The 15,669-nt window shown below is 35.8% G+C and overlaps 21 non-coding genes across 21 annotated transcripts; all 21 read right to left on the minus strand.

Annotated features, from left to right (window-relative positions):
• Positions 1–273: 273 nt before the first annotated feature.
• Positions 274–345, minus strand: trnae-uuc (transfer RNA glutamic acid (anticodon UUC)). The gene has a single exon. It is a non-coding gene; the product is annotated as a tRNA-Glu (tRNA).
• A 344-nt stretch (positions 346–689) lies between these two features.
• Positions 690–761, minus strand: trnae-uuc (transfer RNA glutamic acid (anticodon UUC)). The gene has a single exon. It is a non-coding gene; the product is annotated as a tRNA-Glu (tRNA).
• A 443-nt stretch (positions 762–1,204) lies between these two features.
• On the minus strand, positions 1,205–1,276 carry trnae-uuc (transfer RNA glutamic acid (anticodon UUC)). The gene has a single exon. It is a non-coding gene; the product is annotated as a tRNA-Glu (tRNA).
• Positions 1,277–1,722: 446 nt separating this feature from the next.
• On the minus strand, positions 1,723–1,794 carry trnae-uuc (transfer RNA glutamic acid (anticodon UUC)). Its single transcript has one exon. It is a non-coding gene; the product is annotated as a tRNA-Glu (tRNA).
• Positions 1,795–2,138: 344 nt separating this feature from the next.
• Positions 2,139–2,210, minus strand: trnae-uuc (transfer RNA glutamic acid (anticodon UUC)). The gene has a single exon. It is a non-coding gene; the product is annotated as a tRNA-Glu (tRNA).
• Positions 2,211–3,071: 861 nt separating this feature from the next.
• On the minus strand, positions 3,072–3,143 carry trnae-uuc (transfer RNA glutamic acid (anticodon UUC)). Its single transcript has one exon. It is a non-coding gene; the product is annotated as a tRNA-Glu (tRNA).
• A 446-nt stretch (positions 3,144–3,589) lies between these two features.
• Positions 3,590–3,661, minus strand: trnae-uuc (transfer RNA glutamic acid (anticodon UUC)). The gene has a single exon. It is a non-coding gene; the product is annotated as a tRNA-Glu (tRNA).
• Positions 3,662–4,751: 1,090 nt separating this feature from the next.
• Positions 4,752–4,823, minus strand: trnae-uuc (transfer RNA glutamic acid (anticodon UUC)). Its single transcript has one exon. It is a non-coding gene; the product is annotated as a tRNA-Glu (tRNA).
• Positions 4,824–5,167: 344 nt separating this feature from the next.
• Positions 5,168–5,239, minus strand: trnae-uuc (transfer RNA glutamic acid (anticodon UUC)). Its single transcript has one exon. It is a non-coding gene; the product is annotated as a tRNA-Glu (tRNA).
• A 446-nt stretch (positions 5,240–5,685) lies between these two features.
• trnae-uuc (transfer RNA glutamic acid (anticodon UUC)) lies at positions 5,686–5,757 on the minus strand. The gene has a single exon. It is a non-coding gene; the product is annotated as a tRNA-Glu (tRNA).
• Positions 5,758–6,101: 344 nt separating this feature from the next.
• trnae-uuc (transfer RNA glutamic acid (anticodon UUC)) lies at positions 6,102–6,173 on the minus strand. Its single transcript has one exon. It is a non-coding gene; the product is annotated as a tRNA-Glu (tRNA).
• A 446-nt stretch (positions 6,174–6,619) lies between these two features.
• trnae-uuc (transfer RNA glutamic acid (anticodon UUC)) lies at positions 6,620–6,691 on the minus strand. Its single transcript has one exon. It is a non-coding gene; the product is annotated as a tRNA-Glu (tRNA).
• A 344-nt stretch (positions 6,692–7,035) lies between these two features.
• On the minus strand, positions 7,036–7,107 carry trnae-uuc (transfer RNA glutamic acid (anticodon UUC)). Its single transcript has one exon. It is a non-coding gene; the product is annotated as a tRNA-Glu (tRNA).
• A 751-nt stretch (positions 7,108–7,858) lies between these two features.
• On the minus strand, positions 7,859–7,930 carry trnae-uuc (transfer RNA glutamic acid (anticodon UUC)). The gene has a single exon. It is a non-coding gene; the product is annotated as a tRNA-Glu (tRNA).
• A 751-nt stretch (positions 7,931–8,681) lies between these two features.
• trnae-uuc (transfer RNA glutamic acid (anticodon UUC)) lies at positions 8,682–8,753 on the minus strand. The gene has a single exon. It is a non-coding gene; the product is annotated as a tRNA-Glu (tRNA).
• Positions 8,754–9,504: 751 nt separating this feature from the next.
• On the minus strand, positions 9,505–9,576 carry trnae-uuc (transfer RNA glutamic acid (anticodon UUC)). The gene has a single exon. It is a non-coding gene; the product is annotated as a tRNA-Glu (tRNA).
• A 751-nt stretch (positions 9,577–10,327) lies between these two features.
• Positions 10,328–10,399, minus strand: trnae-uuc (transfer RNA glutamic acid (anticodon UUC)). The gene has a single exon. It is a non-coding gene; the product is annotated as a tRNA-Glu (tRNA).
• Positions 10,400–10,847: 448 nt separating this feature from the next.
• trnae-uuc (transfer RNA glutamic acid (anticodon UUC)) lies at positions 10,848–10,919 on the minus strand. The gene has a single exon. It is a non-coding gene; the product is annotated as a tRNA-Glu (tRNA).
• Positions 10,920–11,365: 446 nt separating this feature from the next.
• Positions 11,366–11,437, minus strand: trnae-uuc (transfer RNA glutamic acid (anticodon UUC)). The gene has a single exon. It is a non-coding gene; the product is annotated as a tRNA-Glu (tRNA).
• A 751-nt stretch (positions 11,438–12,188) lies between these two features.
• Positions 12,189–12,260, minus strand: trnae-uuc (transfer RNA glutamic acid (anticodon UUC)). The gene has a single exon. It is a non-coding gene; the product is annotated as a tRNA-Glu (tRNA).
• A 344-nt stretch (positions 12,261–12,604) lies between these two features.
• trnae-uuc (transfer RNA glutamic acid (anticodon UUC)) lies at positions 12,605–12,676 on the minus strand. The gene has a single exon. It is a non-coding gene; the product is annotated as a tRNA-Glu (tRNA).
• Positions 12,677–15,669: the final 2,993 nt, after the last annotated feature.

A 15,669-nucleotide genomic window follows, 5' to 3' on the forward strand; every position in this document is an offset into this window, starting at 1 on the left:
ATGCCATACCACTATGTTTTTATGTTTTTCAACATGCTATACTATGACGTTTTTATGTTTTTCGACATGCTATACTATCATTTTTTAAAATCTTTTTCCACATGCAATACTATGACTCTTTTTGTAATCCTTTTCGACGTGCTAAACTATAACATTTTGATTGTCTTTTTCGACATGCTAACCTGTGACTTTTTTATGATATTTTTCGATGTGCTTGGCTGACTTTTTTATCATCTTTATCAACATGCATTTCAGGAACTTATTAAAATTTCATTCCCATACCGGGAGTCGAACCCGGGCCACCTGGGTGAAAACCAGGAATCCTGACCGCTAGACCATATGGGACTTGTTTTTTGATTAAATGTATGATCTTTTTCAACATACTGTACTACAACATGTTTATTATCTTTTTGGACATGCCATACCACTATGTTTTTATGTTTTTCAACATGCTATACTATGACGTTTTTATGTTTTTCGACATGCTATACTATCATTTTTTAAAATCTTTTTCCACATGCAATACTATGACTGTTTTTGTAATCCTTTTCGACGTGCTAAACTATAACATTTTGATTGTCTTTTTCGACATGCTAAACTGTGACTTTTTTATGATATTTTTCGACGTGCTTGGCTGACTTTTTTATCATCTTTTTCAACGTGCATTTCAGGATCTTATTAAAATCTCATTCCCATACCGGGAGTCGAACCCGGGCCGCCTGGGTGAAAACCAGGAATCCTGACCGCTAGACCATATGGGACTTGTTTTTTGATCAAATGTATGATCTTTTTCGACATACTATACTACATGTTTATTATCTTTTTGGACATGCCATACCACTACTTATTTATGTTTTTCAACATGCTATACTATGACGTTTTTATGTTTTTCGACATGCTATACTATCACGTTTTTATTATCTTTTTGGACATGCCATACCACTATGTTTTTATGTTTTTCAACATGCTATACTATGACGTTTTTATGTTTTTCGACATGCTATACTATCATTTTTTAAAATCTTTTTCCACATGCAATACTATGACTGTTTTTGTAATCCTTTTCGACGTGCTAAACTATAACATTTTGATTGTCTTTTTCGACATGCTAAACTGTGACTTTTTTATGATATTTTTCGACGTGCTTGGCTGACTTTTTTATCATCTTTTTCAACGTGCATTTCAGGATCTTATTAAAATCTCATTCCCATACCGGGAGTCGAACCCGGGCCGTCTGGGTGAAAACCAGGAATCCTGACCGCTAGACCATATGGGACTTGTTTTTTGATCAAATGTATGATCTTTTTCGACATACTATACTACAACATGTTTATTATCTTTTTGGACATGCCATACCACTACTTATTTATGTTTTTCAACATGCTATACTATGACGTTTATATGTTTTTCGACATGCTATACTATCATTTTTTTATTATCTTTTTGGACATGCCATACCACTATGTTTTTATGTTTTTCAACATGCTATACTATGACGTTTTTATGTTTTTCGACATGCTATACTATCATTTTTTAAAATCTTTTTCCACATGCAATACTATGACTGTTTTTGTAATCCTTTTCGACGTGCTAAACTATAACATTTTGATTGTCTTTTTCGACATGCTAACCTGTGACTTTTTTATGATATTTTTCGATGTGCTTGGCTGACTTTTTTATCATCTTTTTCAACGTGCATTTCAGGATCTTATTAAAATCTCATTCCCATACCGGGAGTCGAACCCGGGCCGCCTGGGTGAAAACCAGGAATCCTGACCGCTAGACCATATGGGACTTGTTTTTTGATCAAATGTATGATCTTTTTCGACATACTATACTACAACATGTTTATTATCTTTTTGGACATGCCATACCACTACTTATTTATGTTTTTCAACATGCTATACTATGACGTTTTTATGTTTTTCGACATGCTATACTATCATTTTTTAAAATCTTTTTCCACATGCAATACTATGACTCTTTTTGTAATCCTTTTCGACGTGCTAAACTATAACATTTTGATTGTCTTTTTCGACATGCTAAACTGTGACTTTTTTATGATATTTTTCGACGTGCTTGGCTGACTTTTTTATCATCTTTTTCAACGTGCATTTCAGGATCTTATTAAAATCTCATTCCCATACCGGGAGTCGAACCCGGGCCACCTGGGTGAAAACCAGGAATCCTGACCGCTAGACCATATGGGACTTCTTTTTTGATCAAATGTATGATCTTTTTCGACATACTGTACTACAACATGTTTATTATCTTTTTGGACATGCCATATCACTACTTATTTATGTTTTTCAACATGCTATACTATGACGTTTTTATGTTTTTCGACATGCTATACTATCACGTTTTTATTATCTTTTTGGACATGCCATACCACTATGTTTTTATGTTTTTCAACATGCTATACTATGATGTTTTTATGTTTTTCGACATGCTATACTATCATTTTTTAAAATCTTTTTCCACATGCAATACTATGACTCTTTTTGTAATCCTTTTCGACGTGCTAAACTATAACATTTTGATTGTCTTTTTCGACATGCTAACCTGTGACTTTTTTATGATATTTTTCGATGTGCTTGGCTGACTTTTTTATCATCTTTATCAACATGCATTTCAGGATCTTATTAAAATTTCATTCCCATACCAGGAGTCTAACCCTGGCCACCTGGGTGAAAACCAGGAATCCTGACCGCTAGACCATATGGGACTTGTTTTTGATCAAATGTATGATCTTTTTCAACATACTGTACTACAACATGTTTATTATCTTTTTGGACATGCCATACCACTATGTTTTTATGTTTTTCAACATGCTATACTATGACGTTTTTATGTTTTTCGACATGCTATACTATCATTTTTTAAAATCTTTTTCCACATGCAATACTATGACTGTTTTTGTAATCCTTTTCGACGTGCTAAACTATAACATTTTGATTGTCTTTTTCGACATGCTAACCTGTGACTTTTTTATGATATTTTTCGATGTGCTTGGCTGACTTTTTTATCATCTTATTCAACATGCATTTCAGGATCGTATTAAAATCTCATTCCCATACCGGGAGTCGAACCCGGGCCGCCTGGGTGAAAACCAGGAATCCTGACCGCTAGACCATATGGGACTTGTTTTTTGATCAAATGTATGATCTTTTTCGACATACTATACTACAACATGTTTATTATCTTTTTGGACATGCCATACCACTACTTATTTATGTTTTTCAACATGCTATACTATGACGTTTTTATGTTTTTCGACATGCTATACTATCACGTTTTTATTATCTTTTTGGACATGCCATACCACTATGTTTTTATGTTTTTCAACATGCTATACTATGACGTTTATATGTTTTTCGACATGCTATACTATCATTTTTTAAAATCTTTTTCCACATGCAATACTATGACTGTTTTTGTAATCCTTTTCGACGTGCTAAACTATAACATTTTGATTGTCTTTTTTGACATGCTAAACTGTGACTTTTTTATGATATTTTTCGACGTGCTTGGCTGACTTTTTTATCATCTTTTTCAACGTGCATTTCAGGATCTTATTAAAATCTCATTCCCATACCGGGAGTCGAACCCGGGCCGCCTGGGTGAAAACCAGGAATCCTGACCGCTAGACCATATGGGACTTGTTTTTTGATCAAATGTATGATCTTTTTCGACATACTATACTACAACATGTTTATTATCTTTTTGGACATGCCATACCACTACTTATTTATGTTTTTCAACATGCTATACTATGACGTTTTTATGTTTTTCGACATGCTATACTATCATTTTTTTAAATCTTTTTCCACATGCAATACTATGCCTGTTTTTGTAATCCTTTTCGACGTGCTAAACTATAACATTTTGATTGTCTTTTTCGACATGCTAAACTGTGACTTTTTTATGATATTTTTCGACGTGCTTGGCTGACTTTTTTATCATCTTTTTCAACGTGGATTTCAGGATCTTATTAAAATCTCATTCCCATACCGGGAGTCGAACCCGGGCGAAAACCAGGAATCCTGACCGCTAGACCATATGGGACTTGTTTTTTGATCAAATGTATGATCTTTTTCGACATACTATACTACAACATGTTTATTATCTTTTTGGACATGCCATACCACTACTTATTTATGTTTTTCAACATGCTATACTATGACGTTTTTATGTTTTTCGACATGCTATACTATCATTTTTTTAAATCTTTTTCCACATGCAATACTATGCCTGTTTTTGTAATCCTTTTCGACGTGCTAAACTATAACATTTTGATTGTCTTTTTCGACATGCTAAACTGTGACTTTTTTATGATATTTTTCGACGTGCTTGGCTGACTTTTTTATCATCTTTTTCAACGTGGATTTCAGGATCTTATTAAAATCTCATTCCCATACCGGGAGTCGAACCCGGGCGAAAACCAGGAATCCTGACCGCTAGACCATATGGGACTTGTTTTTTGATCAAATGTATGATCTTTTTCGACATACTATACTACAACATGTTTATTATCTTTTTGGACATGCCATACCACTACTTATTTATGTTTTTCAACATGCTATACTATGACTCTTTTTGTAATCCTTTTCGACGTGCTAAACTATAACATTTTGATTGTCTTTTTCGACATGCTAAACTGTGACTTTTTTATGATATTTTTCGACGTGCTTGGCTGACTTTTTTATCATCTTTTTCAACGTGCATTTCAGGATCTTATTAAAATCTCATTCCCATACCGGGAGTCGAACCCGGGCCGCCTGGGTGAAAACCAGGAATCCTGACCGCTAGACCATATGGGACTTGTTTTTTGATCAAATTTATGATCTTTTTCGACATACTATACTACAACATGTTTATTATCTTTTTGGACATGCCTTACCACTACTTATTTATGTTTTTCAACATGCTATACTATGACGTTTTTATGTTTTTCGACATGCTATACTATCATTTTTTTAAATCTTTTTCCACATGCAATACTATGCCTGTTTTTGTAATCCTTTTCGACGTGCTAAACTATAACATTTTGATTGTCTTTTTCGACATGCTAAACTGTGACTTTTTTATGATATTTTTCGACGTGCTTGGCTGACTTTTTTATCATCTTTTTCAACGTGCATTTCAGGATCTTATTAAAATCTCATTCCCATACCGGGAGTCGAACCCGGGCCGCCTGGGTGAAAACCAGGAATCCTGACCGCTAGACCATATGGGACTTGTTTTTTGATCAAATGTATGATCTTTTTCGACATACTGTACTACAACATGTTTATTATCTTTTTGGACATGCCATACCACTACTTATTTATGTTTTTCAACATGCTATACTATGACGTTTTTATGTTTTTCGACATGCTATACTATCACGTTTTTATTATCTTTTTGGACATGCCATACCACTATGTTTTTATGTTTTTCAACATGCTATACTATGACGTTAATATGTTTTTCGACATGCTATACTATCATTTTTTAAAATCTTTTTCCACATGCAATACTATGACTGTTTTTGTAATCCTTTTCGACGTGCTAAACTATAACATTTTGATTGTCTTTTTCGACATGCTAAACTGTGACTTTTTTATGATATTTTTCGACGTGCTTGGCTGACTTTTTTATCATCTTTTTCAACGTGCATTTCAGGATCTTATTAAAATCTCATTCCCATACCGGGAGTCGAACCCGGGCCGCCTGGGTGAAAACCAGGAATCCTGACCGCTAGACCATATGGGACTTGTTTTTTGATCAAATGTATGATCTTTTTCGACATACTATACTACAACATGTTTATTATCTTTTTGGACATGCCATACCACTACTTATTTATGTTTTTCAACATGCTATACTATGACGTTTTTATGTTTTTCGACATGCTATACTATCATTTTTTTTTATCTTTTTCCACATGCAATACTATGCCTGTTTTTGTAATCCTTTTCGACGTGCTAAACTATAACATTTTGATTGTCTTTTTCGACATGCTAAACTGTGACTTTTTTATGATATTTTTCGACGTGCTTGGCTGACTTTTTTATCATCTTTTTCAACGTGCATTTCAGGATCTTATTAAAATCTCATTCCCATACCGGGAGTCGAACCCGGGCCGCCTGGGTGAAAACCAGGAATCCTGACCGCTAGACCATATGGGACTTGTTTTTTGATCAAATGTATGATCTTTTTCGACATACTGTACTACAACATGTTTATTATCTTTTTGGACATGCCATACCACTACTTATTTATGTTTTTCAACATGCTATACTATGACGTTTTTATGTTTTTCGACATGCTATACTATCACGTTTTTATTATCTTTTTGGACATGCCATACCACTATGTTTTTATGTTTTTCAACATGCTATACTATGACGTTTATATGTTTTTCGACATGCTATACTATCATTTTTTAAAATCTTTTTCCACATGCAATACTATGACTGTTTTTGTAATCCTTTTCGACGTGCTAAACTATAACATTTTGATTGTCTTTTTTGACATGCTAAACTGTGACTTTTTTATGATATTTTTCGACGTGCTTGGCTGACTTTTTTATCATCTTTTTCAACGTGCATTTCAGGATCTTATTAAAATCTCATTCCCATACCGGGAGTCGAACCCGGGCCGCCTGGGTGAAAACCAGGAATCCTGACCGCTAGACCATATGGGACTTGTTTTTTGATCAAATGTATGATCTTTTTCGACATACTATACTACAACATGTTTATTATCTTTTTGGACATGCCATACCACTACTTATTTATGTTTTTCAACATGCTATACTATGACGTTTTTATGTTTTTCGACATGCTATACTATCATTTTTTTAAATCTTTTTCCACATGCAATACTATGACTCTTTTTGTAATCCTTTTCGACGTGCTAAACTATAACATTTTGATTGTCTTTTTCGACATGCTAAACTGTGACTTTTTTATGATATTTTTCGACGTGCTTGGCTGACTTTTTTATCATCTTTTTCAACGTGCATTTCAGGATCTTATTAAAATCTCATTCCCATACCGGGAGTCGAACCCGGGCCGCCTGGGTGAAAACCAGGAATCCTGACCGCTAGACCATATGGGACTTGTTTTTTGATCAAATGTATGATCTTTTTCGACATACTATACTACAACATGTTTATTATCTTTTTGGACATGCCATACCACTACTTATTTATGTTTTTCAACATGCTATACTATGACGTTTTTATGTTTTTCGACATGCTATACTATCATTTTTTAAAATCTTTTTCCACATGCAATACTATGCCTGTTTTTGTAATCCTTTTCGACGTGCTAAACTATAACATTTTGATTGTCTTTTTCGACATGCTAAACTGTGACTTTTTTATGATATTTTTCGACGTGCTTGGCTGACTTTTTTATCATCTTTTTCAACGTGCATTTCAGGATCTTATTAAAATCTCATTCCCATACCGGGAGTCGAACCCGGGCGAAAACCAGGAATCCTGACCGCTAGACCATATGGGACTTGTTTTTTGATCAAATGTATGATCTTTTTCGACATACTATACTACAACATGTTTATTATCTTTTTGGACATGCCATACCACTACTTATTTATGTTTTTCAACATGCTATACTATGACGTTTTTATGTTTTTCGACATGCTATACTATCATTTTTTTAAATCTTTTTCCACATGCAATACTATGCCTGTTTTTGTAATCCTTTTCGACGTGCTAAACTATAACATTTTGATTGTCTTTTTCGACATGCTAAACTGTGACTTTTTTATGATATTTTTCAACGTGCTTGGCTGACTTTTTTATCATCTTTTTCAACGTGCATTTCAGGATCTTATTAAAATCTCATTCCCATACCGGGAGTCGAACCCGGGCCGCCTGGGTGAAAACCAGGAATCCTGACCGCTAGACCATATGGGACTTGTTTTTTGATCAAATGTATGATCTTTTTCGACATACTATACTACAACATGTTTATTATCTTTTTGGACATGCCATACCACTACTTATTTATGTTTTTCAACATGCTATACTATGACGTTTTTATGTTTTTCGACATGCTATACTATCATTTTTTAAAATCTTTTTCCACATGCAATACTATGCCTGTTTTTGTAATCCTTTTCGACGTGCTAAACTATAACATTTTGATTGTCTTTTTCGACATGCTAAACTGTGACTTTTTTATGATATTTTTCGACGTGCTTGGCTGACTTTTTTATCATCTTTTTCAACGTGCATTTCAGGATCTTATTAAAATCTCATTCCCATACCGGGAGTCGAACCCGGGCGAAAACCAGGAATCCTGACCGCTAGACCATATGGGACTTGTTTTTTGATCAAATGTATGATCTTTTTCGACATACTATACTACAACATGTTTATTATCTTTTTGGACATGCCATACCACTACTTATTTATGTTTTTCAACATGCTATACTATGACGTTTTTATGTTTTTCGACATGCTATACTATCATTTTTTAAAATCTTTTTCCACATGCAATACTATGACTCTTTTTGTAATCCTTTTCGACGTGCTAAACTATAACATTTTGATTGTCTTTTTCGACATGCTAAACAGTGACTTTTTTATGATATTTTTCGACGTGCTTGGCTGACTTTTTTATCATCTTTTTCAACGTACATTTCAGGATCTTATTAAAATCTCATTCCCATACCGGGAGTCGAACCCGGGCCGCCTGGGTGAAAACCAGGAATCCTGACCGCTAGACCATATGGGACTTGTTTTTTGATCAAATGTATGATCTTTTTCGACATACTATACTACAACATGTTTATTATCTTTTTGGACATGCCATACCACTACTTATTTATGTTTTTCAACATGCTATACTATGACGTTTTTATGTTTTTCGACATGCTATACTATCATTTTTTTAAATCTTTTTCCACATGCAATACTATGCCTGTTTTTGTAATCCTTTTCGACGTGCTAAACTATAACATTTTGATTGTCTTTTTCGACATGCTAAACTGTGACTTTTTTATGATATTTTTCGACGTGCTTGGCTGACTTTTTTATCATCTTTTTCAACGTGCATTTCAGGATCTTATTAAAATCTCATTCCCATACCGGGAGTCGAACCCGGGCGAAAACCAGGAATCCTGACCGCTAGACCATATGGGACTTGTTTTTTGATCAAATGTATGATCTTTTTCGACATACTATACTACAACATGTTTATTATCTTTTTGGACATGCCATACCACTACTTATTTATGTTTTTCAACATGCTATACTATGACGTTTTTATGTTTTTCGACATGCTATACTATCATTTTTTAAAATCTTTTTCCACATGCAATACTATGACTCTTTTTGTAATCCTTTTCGACGTGCTAAACTATAACATTTTGATTGTCTTTTTCGACATGCTAAACAGTGACTTTTTTATGATATTTTTCGACGTGCTTGGCTGACTTTTTTATCATCTTTTTCAACGTGCATTTCAGGATCTTATTAAAATCTCATTCCCATACCGGGAGTCGAACCCGGGCCGCCTGGGTGAAAACCAGGAATCCTGACCTCTAGACCATATGGGACTTGTTTTTTGATCAAATGTATGATCTTTTTCGACATACTATACTACAACATGTTTATTATCTTTTTGGACATGCCATACCACTACTTATTTATGTTTTTCAACATGCTATACTATGACGTTTTTATGTTTTTCGACATGCTATACTATCATTTTTTAAAATCTTTTTCCACATGCAATACTATGCCTGTTTTTGTAATCCTTTTCGACGTGCTAAACTATAACATTTTGATTGTCTTTTTCGACATGCTAAACTGTGACTTTTTTATGATATTTTTCGACGTGCTTGGCTGACTTTTTTATCATCTTTTTCAACGTGCATTTCAGGATCTTATTAAAATCTCATTCCCATACCGGGAGTCGAACCCGGGCGAAAACCAGGAATCCTGACCGCTAGACCATATGGGACTTGTTTTTTGATCAAATGTATGATCTTTTTCGACATACTATACTACAACATGTTTATTATCTTTTTGGACATGCCATACCACTACTTATTTATGTTTTTCAACATGCTATACTATGACGTTTTTATGTTTTTCGACATGCTATACTATCATTTTTTAAAATCTTTTTCCACATGCAATACTATGACTCTTTTTGTAATCCTTTTCGACGTGCTAAACTATAACATTTTGATTGTCTTTTTCGACATGCTAAACTGTGACTTTTTTATGATATTTTTCGACGTGCTTGGCTGACTTTTTTATCATCTTTTTCAACGTGCATTTCAGGATCTTATTAAAATCTCATTCCCATACCGGGAGTCGAACCCGGGCCGCCTGGGTGAAAACCAGGAATCCTGACCGCTAGACCATATGGGACTTGTTTTTTGATCAAATGTATGATCTTTTTCGACATACTATACTACAACATGTTTATTATCTTTTTGGACATGCCATACCACTACTTATTTATGTTTTTCAACATGCTATACTATGACGTTTTTATGTTTTTCGACATGCTATACTATCACGTTTTTATTATCTTTTTGGACATGCCATACCACTATGTTTTTATGTTTTTCAACATGCTATACTATGACGTTTATATGTTTTTCGACATGCTATACTATCATTTTTATTAAAATCTTTTTCCACATGCAATACTATGACTGTTTTTGTAATCCTTTTCGACGTGCTAAACTATAACATTTTGATTGTCTTTTTCGACATGCTAAACTGTGACTTTTTTATGATATTTTTCGACGTGCTTGGCTGACTTTTTTATCATCTTTTTCAACGTGCATTTCAGGATCTTATTAAAATCTCATTCCCATACCGGGAGTCGAACCCGGGCCACCTGGGTGAAAACCAGGAATCCTGACCGCTAGACCATATGGGACTTGTTTTTTGATCAAATGTATGATCTTTTTCGACATACTATACTACAACATGTTTATTATCTTTTTGGACATGCCATACCACTACTTATTTATGTTTTTCAACATGCTATACTATGACGTTTTTATGTTTTTCGACATGCTATACTATCACGTTTTTATTATCTTTTTGGACATGCCATACCACTATGTTTTTATGTTTTTCAACATGCTATACTATGACGTTCATATGTTTTTCGACATGCTATACTATCATTTTTTTAAATCTTTTTCCACATGCAATACTATGACTGTTTTTGTAATCCTTTTCGACGTGCTAAACTATAACATTTTGATTGTCTTTTTTGACATGCTAAACTGTGACTTTTTTATGATATTTTTCGACGTGCTTGGCTGACTTTTTTATCATCTTTTTCAACGTGCATTTCAGGATCTTATTAAAATCTCATTCCCATACCGGGAGTCGAACCCGGGCCGCCTGGGTGAAAACCAGGAATCCTGACCGCTAGACCATATGGGACTTGTTTTTTGATCAAATGTATGATCTTTTTCGACATACTATACTACAACATGTTTATTATCTTTTTGGACATGCCATACCACTACTTATTTATGTTTTTCAACATGCTATACTATGACGTTTTTATGTTTTTCGACATGCTATACTATCATTTTTTTAAATCTTTTTCCACATGCAATACTATGCCTGTTTTTGTAATCCTTTTCGACGTGCTAAACTATAACATTTTGATTGTCTTTTTCGACATGCTAAACTGTGACTTTTTTATGATATTTTTCGACGTGCTTGGCTGACTTTTTTATCATCTTTTTCAACGTGCATTTCAGGATCTTATTAAAATCTCATTCCCATACCGGGAGTCGAACCCGGGCGAAAACCAGGAATCCTGACCGCTAGACCATATGGGACTTGTTTTTTGATCAAATGTATGATCTTTTTCGACATACTATACTACAACATGTTTATTATCTTTTTGGACATGCCATACCACTACTTATTTATGTTTTTCAACATGCTATACTATGACGTTTTTATGTTTTTCGACATGCTATACTATCATTTTTTAAAATCTTTTTCCACATGCAATACTATGACTCTTTTTGTAATCCTTTTCGACGTGCTAAACTATAACATTTTGATTGTCTTTTTCGACATGCTAAACAGTGACTTTTTTATGATATTTTTCGACGTGCTTGGCTGACTTTTTTATCATCTTTTTCAACGTGCATTTCAGGATCTTATTAAAATCTCATTCCCATACCGGGAGTCGAACCCGGGCCGTCTGGGTGAAAACCAGGAATCCTGACCGCTAGACCATATGGGACTTGTTTTTTGATCAAATGTATGATCTTTTTCGACATACTATACTACAACATGTTTATTATCTTTTTGGACATGCCATACCACTACTTATTTATGTTTTTCAACATGCTATACTATGACGTTTATATGTTTTTCGACATGCTATACTATAATTTTTTTAAATCTTTTTCCACATGCAATACTATGACTGTTTTTGTAATCCTTTTCGACGTGCTAAACTATAACATTTTGATTGTCTTTTTTGACATGCTAAACTGTGACTTTTTTATGATATTTTTCGACGTGCTTGGCTGACTTTTTTATCATCTTTTTCAACGTGCATTTCAGGATCTTATTAAAATCTCATTCCCATACCGGGAGTCGAACCCGGGCCGCCTGGGTGAAAACCAGGAATCCTGACCGCTAGACCATATGGGACTTGTTTTTTGATCAAATGTATGATCTTTTTCGACATACTATACTTGTAGCTCCAAATCTTTAGCAGTATGTAAACCTTAAGTTGACGCGTGTTTCTGGTCTTTAGCACATAGCATAACACGACGCCGCTCGTAGATGAAAGCAATACGTGTTTTATTGATCCAATTTCCTTCGTACAAGTCAGTCAATCAACTTCCTTTCTTCCTAAAAGTACGCTGATTACTTGGACATACTATCCACACTATCCACAGGTTATCCGCAACTTAATCCACGTACATCGTTCCATAACACGGTTCATAACACGTTTCATAACACGGTTCATAACACGTTTCATAACACGGTCGGAAAACTGTGCGGCTCCCTACTGCTTCAGATATTACTCACAACTGTCAGTAACTGTCGCAAAGTGACCTTAAAGTGACAGTTGTCTGTCACTTACATGTATTTCTTAATATAACAAATTATAACGACATCCTTGTAACATTCAAAGTAAAAACAGATGTGATTAAAGTTAAACATGTAAATACAAGTGAATATTTAGCAGCACATTGAATTTGGCTCTTACATACCGGCCCCTAATTGTTCTCAAGATTTAACATTTGAAACAATTACCTAACTTAAATTAAGAGAGCCATGTACTGTAAAGGAACATTCTCACAAAATAACGATATAAGAGCCGGAGGCAGATAACAGACTCCTCACTGTTGCTCAGTCTTTAGCACTGTTCGTCTTCCAAAAGCAGACACAGCTTTGTAATGGGCCTGTGTAAAACACTAGTCTTTGTCTTTATGCAGACCTGACGAACAAGTCCTTTGTGGTCTGGAAGTGCCTTAATGACCTTCCCCATGACCCAAGAGTTCCTTGGAGCAGAGTCATCCACTAGAAGAACGATGTCTCCCAGAGTGAAGTTTCTCGATGCTCTTGACCATCTTTGCCGTTCCTGGAGCTGTGGCAAGTATTCCCTGGTCCAACGTTTCCAAAATATATCTGCCATATATTGGACGTGTTTCCATCTCCGTCGAGTGTAGAGGTCATCATGGTCGAATAATCCAGGTGGTAATGCTGGTTTAGCCTTCATCAGTAAGAGATGATTTGGTGTCAAGGCTTCTAAATCGTTCACATCATTAGATGCTCTTGTGATTGGTCGGCTGTTGACTATTGCCTCCACTTCGCAAAGTACAGTCTGAAGACTTTCCTCATCCAGAACTTGTTCCTTAACTGTAGAATTTAGAGCCTTTCTCACTGATCTGATGAGCCTTTCCCAAACTCCCCCATGGTGAGAGCCTGTCGGAGGGTTAAAGGTCCATTTGATTCCACGTTGATGAAGATAACCTTGAACCTTTGAGTGATTCATTTCATCAATAGCTGTTCTCAGCTCACGTTCCGTCCCAACGAAGTTTGTCCCGTTATCTGAGCGGATCTCCATAACTTGTCCTCTCCTGGCAATGAATCGACGTATAGCGTTGATACATGAGTTGGTATCCAAAGAAGAAGCAACTTCAAGGTGCACTGCCCGGATGACTAGGCAAGTAAAGATTACTCCATATTTCTTAACCAAGCTTCTTCCTCGTTTTACCTCGAATGGTCCAAAATAGTCAACACCAACTCTGGAAAAGGGTGGATCATCAGGAAACACTCTATCCTGAGGAAGGTCTGCCATTTGTTGCTGTCCTGTGGACCCATGCAGTCGGCGACAGGTGACACATTTTGAGATGATTTTCCTAATTGCTGTGATGGCACTGGGAATCCAATACTTTTGGCGCACTTTAGAAAGCATGTGGTTCCTTCCAGCGTGCCCAATATCCTCGTGAATCTTGCGCAGGAGTATGTTGGTAACATGGTGGTCTTTGGGCAAGATTGCGGGCTGCTTACATTCTTCTGGCAAAGCAGCTCGACTGAGTCTTCCTCCAACACGCAAGACTCCATCCTGAAGCACAGGGTTTAGCTTAAGCAAATGACTGCTCTGTTTTACATTTTGCCCTTTGCTCAGAGATGAAATCTCTTCAGAAAATGTTGCCCTTTGACAGAGTCTGACGATTTCCAGCTCAGACTTTGCAAGATCCTCAACTGAGCAGGAAGATCCTTTTAATCCTGCTTTGAATTTCTTCATGGCTGTGTTCACTTGTTGAACCTGCTGACTCTTATCCAAGTCGGATTGACTGAAGGCTGCATACAGCTGTTTTCTCTTCTGTGAGAAAGTCAACAGTAAGGCTTTGAACTTCAAGAACCACGCCACTGTGTACCTTAGCTTTGTCCATGAGGAGAAATGGTTCATCAGTTGTCTGATTGTGTTTCTGTCCTCATCCACGTTCACAAGGTTTGCTTTTACTTTCTTTATCTCGGGATCATTTGACATAATCCTGTAGCCTTCAGGGTTTTTAGGCCACTCTTCTGTTGGTCCTTGGAGAAAGGCTGGGCCAGAGATCCATGTGTCATTTTTCATGAAAGCCTCCACACTTTGTCCTCTTGATGCACAATCTGCTATATTTGTGGCAGTGTTCACATATCTCCATTGATCTATGGTTGAGTGTTTCAGGATAGCAAAGATCCGATTAGCCACAAACGTACGGAATCTGGTGGTTTCATTTTGAAGATATCCAACCACAGCAGTGCTATCGGTCCAAAATACAGAATCGGATAACTCCAACTGTAGCTCTTTTCTCAGCAGCTTGTCCATTTTCACAGCGACTGTTGCTGCCGTCAACTCCATCCGTGGGATGGTAGGTTGCTTTAAAGGAGCCACTCTGGCCTTCCCCATCATGAATGTGCAGTGAACTTGATTTCTCTCGTTCCGCAACAGTAAGTAGCTAGCCGTCCCGTAAGCTTCCTCACTTGCATCCGCAAAGTGGTGCAACTGTGCATATGTAGGATTTCCAAATACTGGTGGCTTGATGCACCGGTTGACTTTGAAATCCTTTAGATTGGGAAGTTTTGTCAACCAATCTGTCCACTGTTGTTTGACCTTTTCTGGTAAGTCGTCATCCCAGCTCATT

The sequence above is a fragment of the Anarhichas minor genome, unplaced genomic scaffold (genome assembly GCF_050575085.1).
Source record: "Anarhichas minor isolate MPS153535 unplaced genomic scaffold, ASM5057508v1 ptg000007l, whole genome shotgun sequence".
Taxonomy (NCBI): domain Eukaryota; kingdom Metazoa; phylum Chordata; class Actinopteri; order Perciformes; family Anarhichadidae; genus Anarhichas; species Anarhichas minor.